The sequence below is a fragment of the Xenopus tropicalis genome, chromosome 6 (genome assembly GCF_000004195.4).
Source record: "Xenopus tropicalis strain Nigerian chromosome 6, UCB_Xtro_10.0, whole genome shotgun sequence".
NCBI classification, from domain to species: domain Eukaryota; kingdom Metazoa; phylum Chordata; class Amphibia; order Anura; family Pipidae; genus Xenopus; species Xenopus tropicalis.
This window is the reverse complement of record NC_030682.2, coordinates 115,016,651-115,024,406: the sequence shown is the minus strand read 5'-3', so window position 1 is coordinate 115,024,406 and position 7,756 is coordinate 115,016,651.

The window sequence follows — 7,756 nt, the reverse complement described above, 5'->3', positions numbered from 1 at the left end:
GCTCATTTTTTTTACGCTTTACATCTTGCCTTCTCTCCCCCCCAGACTTGTTCATTGGGGCTGGACATGGGTGTCAGGGAGAAGGCCTGTATCTTTGCCTATCATTCAAGGCAGGAGTGCTGAGGGATGCAAAGTGAGTCTTCACAGGGCACAGAGCACAGAGTACAAATTACACTGCACAAGGGCTAGGCTTTGGGCATCCTTCAGTGGGGGCTGTGATTTTCTCCTCTTGCACTACTGCACTTGTGCCTAACCCTTAATATATAAGCATGACTGTTATCTGCAGTACTATTTGATTTAAAAAAAAGTCAAAAGTCTCTCTTAAAATTAGCTGCCTACAATTAATCTGTGAAAGTCACAAATAACTAAAATTTACTTTTATTTTTTTCAATAGTCACTAACAAAATAGCTAATGAGGTATTCATTAATCTATTATAGATTCCATAGCCTCTTGTGTTCAAGTAGGGTTTTAGTCAATTTACTAAGTTTAGTACATTTCTATTTAACTTCAAAAACACATTGGCCCAGATTCAATTCCATGAGTAAACTTTATTTTATGGTTTATAGTGTGAATTTGGTTTAGAAAAACTTATCTCACTGTTAATCTCATGAAAACTCTATTGAATTATATGGGGGAAAAATGGAACTGAAAAAGAAGAAACGTTTTTTGAAAAGAAATTGTTTTTAAAAATGTGAATTATTTGATTATAAAGGAGTCTATGGGTGGTGACCTTTCCATAATTCTGGACAAGAGGTTTCTGGATAATAGGTGCTATACCTCTAGTGTGTATGGGTTGAAAGTACACTCGTTTTTTTTCTGCCATTTTCAAATATTGAAGAGAAAACCCTATTTTAAATATCAATTTAATCTTTGACCCTGGGCTTCATACACAAGTTTAATTAGCAGAAGCATTTTATTAACATATTCTATCCACACAGCTTTTTTGAGGGCCATCTAAAACATAATTATCAATTTCCATGCGTAGTAAAAAAAGGACCGTACCAGTATTGTTGCATGATTTATGGGAAGAAGTTCATCAACAAGACCCAGAAGACATATTTCTGGCTGTTGGATTGGGGGAAGTGCCAGGGTCCTCACCATATATCTGGTAACTTTCAACCAGTATCAGTAGATGATGGGATATGCCCAAATCATGTGCCAGTAGGACCCATTTCCATCCCCACACCTCTTACAGGTGGGGCAGGGAATCTGACCCATATGGTGTAGTCTATTAGGAGTAAGATATGTCCTCAAGAGGAACTTGTGCTGGATCAATCTATCACTGAAAAAGAACTTATAGAGGTTGTCAGTAACCTCTTCCCACTGGTCCCCCCTCAACCCAGGAATATTATAGGGTTATCTTTATTATTCATATTTTCTTTCCTGCACAGTTTCCTGCATTGCTTGTAAATATACTTAATGACATTCCTAGCTCTATCTTGGACTCTAGTTTATCCTTGTTAGAGGATATTGGTTCATTAAAGCTTGCTTTAATAAAATTCAGTACTTTTCTAGTTCCTGAATAAAAAGTTTTTGCCCGGACTGGCAATTTCTGGGTTCTGGCAAATGCCAGAGGCATCTGTGGGCCTCTGGGTACCGGAAAACCCCAGGTCCAAAGCATTCTAAATAACAAGTTCCGTACAGTAATAAATAGTATATTAAAGCAATAGGAGTCATTTCCTTATCAGATCATCCATTCTCTCTTGTAATGTGACTGCTGGTCTGTTATTCACTACTGGTCTAGAAAGCTTAGAATTATGGGAAGGCCATTTCCTGTAGACTCCATTTTAATCAAATAATTTACATTTTTAAAAATAATTTCCCCTTTCTCTGTATTAATAAAAGATTACCTTGTACTTGATCCTAACTAAGATATAGTTAATAATTTGGCAAAACAATCCTATTGGGTTTATTTAATGTTTAAATTATTTTTTGGTAGACTTAAGTTATGGAAATCCAAATCACTGAAAGATCTCTTGTCCTGAAACCAAGTCCAGAGCATTCTGGATAACAGGTCCTATATTGTATTAACACTAGATTACTGATTATGTGCATGCCCAATAAAATAATTGATTGTCCCAATAGTCTAAGTGCGTGACGTTACGTTTATCCATATTTAACCTGACCTACCAATATTAATACCATAAATAGAATACTTGGAATTAAACACAACTATAGCTTTGCCCAAACTTTGGAAGTCACACAACAGCAGGTAACAAGTTCCCCAAGTAGGGTTGCTTTGTATACACATCTGTACAAAACACATTTCTCCTTTATCGCCTAATCTCTCTTGAGGGAAGCTGACTTCCTCCCTAGCCTGAATTTTGGTTACCTTTTCCTGAGAGAGCTCTAGGAACTGATGCAGACTCTGAGCACAATAGTGAATTAGTTCATAAAAAAAAAAAATTATTACAAATGGGGGAAGGCAATAAATTTTCCAGAGATGGATTTTGAAGCATTGTGATATTGAAAAGAAAGTCGCCAGTCACGTGCATTTCCTGAGGTGCAACTTGCAGGATACAAAAACAGCATGTAGTGAAACTTAGAAAGTTAATGACTTGTTTTCTTCTTAATAAGAGCATTGTTTTCTCATATCATTTACAGTTCATAAACATTAAGCTAAATAGGTCCAAATCATTCAAAAAAGGCTAAATCAAGCTGGCTGAAGCCCATAAGATCAGCATGCAGTCAGATAGATGTACTATTCATTTTCTACCCAAAGGGTTTCAGGATTGAGAGTTCAGGATCAGCAACAGAGCAAACAGGCTGAATTCTTTGCAGATGTATGTTGAATAGAGGGGTATCTGGCATAGACTGATTACATATTTTAAAAATCTCTAAAAGGAGAAGGAAAGGTAAAATGTTAGACACCCCCAGTGATTGTATTCACTTACCTTATACCCCAGGTTGGTGCTCCTGTTAGAAGAAACCACACCAGCCCGGGGCAGCTGTGAGGAAGCGATCTTTTTCCTTCTCTCGACTATCTTCGAGGTTCAAACAATCAAATTAGGGAAGATCTGATCTTTGTTGACCTCGCAAAATGATTGGATCTTTCAGTGTATGGCCAGCTTTAGGTAGCCTTGAATTACTTCCTTAATGGAAAAACAGTAAGAGGAACAACTAGATGATGCTTAGAGGCAAGTTTAATGGGAATATAGTATAACCCTTATTTTACATTTTTCAGGGGACCAGAAAAAAAAATAGAGTGAAATCCAGCAAAATTAAAAATAAGGGCAATGCATTATGCATTACAGTATATATTGGTGGGACCACGAAAAATTAAAATCAGGGTATTGATGTTTCACTGTATGTTTTATATGCTTTTAAAAAAAGAAAAACTAGGGAGCTAAGTATAAGGGTATGCACCAAGTACTCTCAGCATACAGAGCCTTGCACAAATATATAAATATATAAGGGTCTAAGGGACCATACACTGTATGGCAGCTGCTCTTCACGTTATCTGCCGAGGTACCATACACAGATAATCAGCTAGATTTCTCAGCATGCACGATACCTTGAACCATCTGATATCCATGGTGCACAGATATTGGTCAGGGCAACAGGAAGGCAGAGTATAAAACACAGCTTTGTACTACAGTATTGGTTATGTATGAACAGCTTTAGACACTGTACGCACTGATTGCTCTAGGTCTCTCTATTAATGACCAACTACATAGTTTATAAACTCTAGAGTTGCCTTTGTTGACTATTCAACAATGGCCTCAGCAGAGGTTAGTAACATAAAAGCTCACATTTATGTCATAATGCAGATATGCAATAAAATGTTTGTCACACAATATACTATAACTTCATACTGTACAAGTAACTCATATAACAGTAGTATAACTTGGTCTGATGGGGCCTTTAAAGGGCATCTTTTTCTGTTCCCTATTAGGAGGTTTCTATGATATTTGCATTTTTAGACTGCTAATAGCAGGCTTTTAGCTCAACTGCAAGCAAGCAGTCCAATGGTTAACTAAATCCAGGAAGTGCATAAATGGAGTTGCTGATACCCTGGGGCTTCAAAAAGCTGTTGAGCTTAAGCCTGGCTAGCAAAATAAAATTGTGTAAAATCACTAAATATAGAAAATGAATGTAATCTGCAAAAACGCACAGAGGACCGCTCTGAAACAAATTAATTTTTCAGGATTTAGATCCCCTTAAAGGGTAAAATGTACCCACCCATGCAGAAAACTGGAAGTTCCATTTTCAAATTGCAACGCATTATCACTCGGCACCAACCAGTGATATCACATTTAAAAAATGCACATTCCACTTCTGCATAAACACAGCTCTTTTCAGAACAAATTCCTTTGAACCCTATTTATATTTGTTTAAGGAAGCCAGATTGCTACTGGAAGCAAGATGTTAGATTGCTGCATTCCTTACTGAAGGGATTTGTGGCTCAGCCAAGCTAGAACCAGACATGTAATGAGAGCAACTGCATGTTATAACTGTGATGCACAGACAGAATTGGTGAATTTGGTGCAGCAAGGGAACTCACCAAGTGTGCAGTTATTGCCCAGAGGGCAGGAGTTATTTTTTTTATCTTTGCTGTGTTTGTGTGCTGATGGGCACCTGTGCTTTGATAAAGTGGCTTAAAGTTGAAGAAAGCGTCTGTAATGGATCATAATGTCATATGAAGAGAGACAATTGGAAACCACAGAGCATGTTACTTTAGGTAATGTTTCAAATATAATATGTATTTAAAAAATAAATCAGAAATCTTCTCAAAATGTACAAACATGACAGAGGTCTGTAGAAGTGCTGTGGGACGTCACTATGAAATGGATCTCAGCATGGAGTGACAAATGCTTCTCTATAGAGCCTGCAGCTACTGGACTGCTACATGCAAGCACTGTCTCCTTCTGGGAAAACCTATTAATATTTGCATAGTGCCGGGGATCATGAGCTATAATATATACAGTAATTAAACGCTCATTGGTCGGCTTTAGGATATTCTTTCAGACATGTTGACTGCCCAGCCTGGGGCAAGGCCAAAAAATATCTGCCTGGGGTTCCTTGGATCCGGAACAGTTCATCTTTGACAATTCTGGTAGAATATACCCATAATTCTTTGTCAATTGCTTTCTAGCCTCCAAGACTTTGGAGATATCCACAGTTTTCAGCATCAGTGAAATCCTTAGAGGGAACTTTCCTGAGATAGATTGGCCAAGCATAAAAAAGCTGGTTTGCACAGAACATCTGTAAACAAAGAGGAGAACAGGGCAGTTAATAAGAATTGCAAAACTGCTCACCATGCAAATTCATTACATATAATAAATCATAATATCATTAATGCTGTAACACTAAGGTATGTGACCATTGCAAACAAGCTGAGCAGCAAGCACAGAATAGCAAGATATATATTTAGCCTTGCAATATGGTTAAAGGTTGTAGGAATTACTTACCCTACAAATTGTTATTACTATGTTAGAGAGGGGTTCAAAATTAAGAACGCTAATCACAAATTCCATAAACCTACAACATATGGAGTTCATGGCTGCCCCAAAAGATACAATAGACACTTCATACAAACAGGGTGACATGTCACTTTAAGGCACTTGTTCTGACAACTGAAATGGTTTCAAACAGGGGTGTCAAGGTTTTGCATCATAGGGTAAAGTCTGTGCCCTACGCTAAGCACCTGCTGAATCTGTTTTTGTCTCACTCTTTTTACCGTCTAAAAACATGCTTGTGTTGCAGTTAACATCATATAATATTTTAGAAACACACTATATGGTTGAAAGATAAAAGTTACAGTGCACAAGGTCCAATCTTAGCAGGAAAAAGTAATTTACAGGTTAACAATCTCGTTTGACTGGCAAACCTGGGTTCCATACGAGTGTTCTGCTACCTGTAAACTTGAACTGATTCCACTACCTGCTACCACCTCAGGGGCCCTAGCCACCCCAAAGCAGACAAATTGATGCTGCCCCCCCCTTGCTCTCGCTGCACTTCATTTTTCCGTGTCTGAGAAGGCCCAATCACTAGTGCAGAGAGTGCCATGGTGCCAAGTCTCAGGATTGATAATGGAACTCAGTGTGGAGGAAGCGTCTTATACCAAAAGGAGGAATCAGCAGAAGAAACAATACCAGGAGACAAGCTGGCTGAGTTCAAGCGAGGGCAAAGATGGGCCGAAGGTCAAGGCTGGCTGAGTTCAGGTGAGGGCAAAGATGGGCCGAAGGTCAGGGCTGGCTGAGTTCGTGTGAAGTCAGGGACAGGAAAGGTCAACAGGCAGGCAGCGTAAACAGAGATTATCCAGGAATCAAGGCCAAGTAATAATCCAGTGCAACAAATACAAGCACAAGGTCAGGAGCTAGGAATTTAACCAAGTGCCATTTACTTCCTTTGTTGTTTTTTTAAAGGGAAGGGTGCCAAATGTACGGCGTGATTGCGTCAGATGCATAAACATGTTCATAGACGCACACACAGGCAGCATTGGAACACGCATCCTGACGCATGTGCACAGGTGGACAAGTCATCACAGGATGCAGCAGAGCCTTACATTTTATCAGTGGGAAGTAACACATAGCAATTCCCAGTGCTTATTTGCCTGCACTTACTAGAAATATGCTCTAGGGTGCACTAAATGCTCAGCCGTGGTTTATACATTTCATACTATTGAAAGAATGAAAATATTCTGCACACTCACCAAGACTGCGTGGAACATAGAAACCAGTTGTTATCACACAAACATTATTCTCTACTGCTGCGATGGCCAGCTGAGAGGCCCACTGCACTTCAATGTTAATCTTAGCTGAACATATATGTCAGAAGCATCAAAATAATATGATCCATGCGATTACAGTGCAAATTAATGTGTTTACATTATTATTATTATTATTATTATTATTTATAAAGCTCCAACATATTGCTCAGAGCTGTACAATAAGTGGGTTTCATACATTGGACATATAATGCAATCAATAACCGATACAAGAGGTGAAGAGGGCCCTGCCCAAAAGAGCTTACAATCTACAAGGAGAAGGGGTTGAGACACAAGGTGTGGGAATGGGCACGACCAGAGTAGTGAGAGGTGTGGCACAGGGTATTGCTGTTAGCAGCACACTGAGGTTATGTTAACCTAGATTAGGGTAAGCTTCTCTATATAAGTGCGTTTTTAGAGATCTTTTGAAGGCAGAGAGATTGGGAGAAAGTCTGAGAGATTATGGAAGTGAATTACATTGCCCAGACTTAACAGAAGGACTTGCATGGCAATATCAGATATCAGCTGACCAAGAACCCCAAACATACTGACTAATGAGGCAATTTTTAGACTACTTTGCAAAACTATAGCAACATGTATGTTCTCCCAGCTAGGATTTACAGTTTTGTGTGTGTAGATTAATCACCTGGAGTTGTACAGATTTATTGTGGTCGAATAATTTCCATATGTGCCGTAGCTCTTAAGGGTAAGAACCCATGGAGAGATTCAGTCACCCGTGATAGATCTCTGCTATCGCGGACAATGAACAATGGTGGGTTCCATGGGTTTTTACCGTAGAAGTGCAACTACAGCAGCTCCAAGTCATGTGAATAAACACAAAAAAGCACCCTTTACACACTAACCGATAGTATACTGTACATAATATCTGAAGATCAGTCAACTAAATCCACATATAAGCAGAATCTCTTGTACCTTTACTTGTTGCCCCTGACCAGCTTTGATGTTTTTCTGCATACACAGTTCAATGCCACAAAATAAAACCAGTAACAGTCGCCCCGCAACAAAGACAACTTCACTTGCAGTAG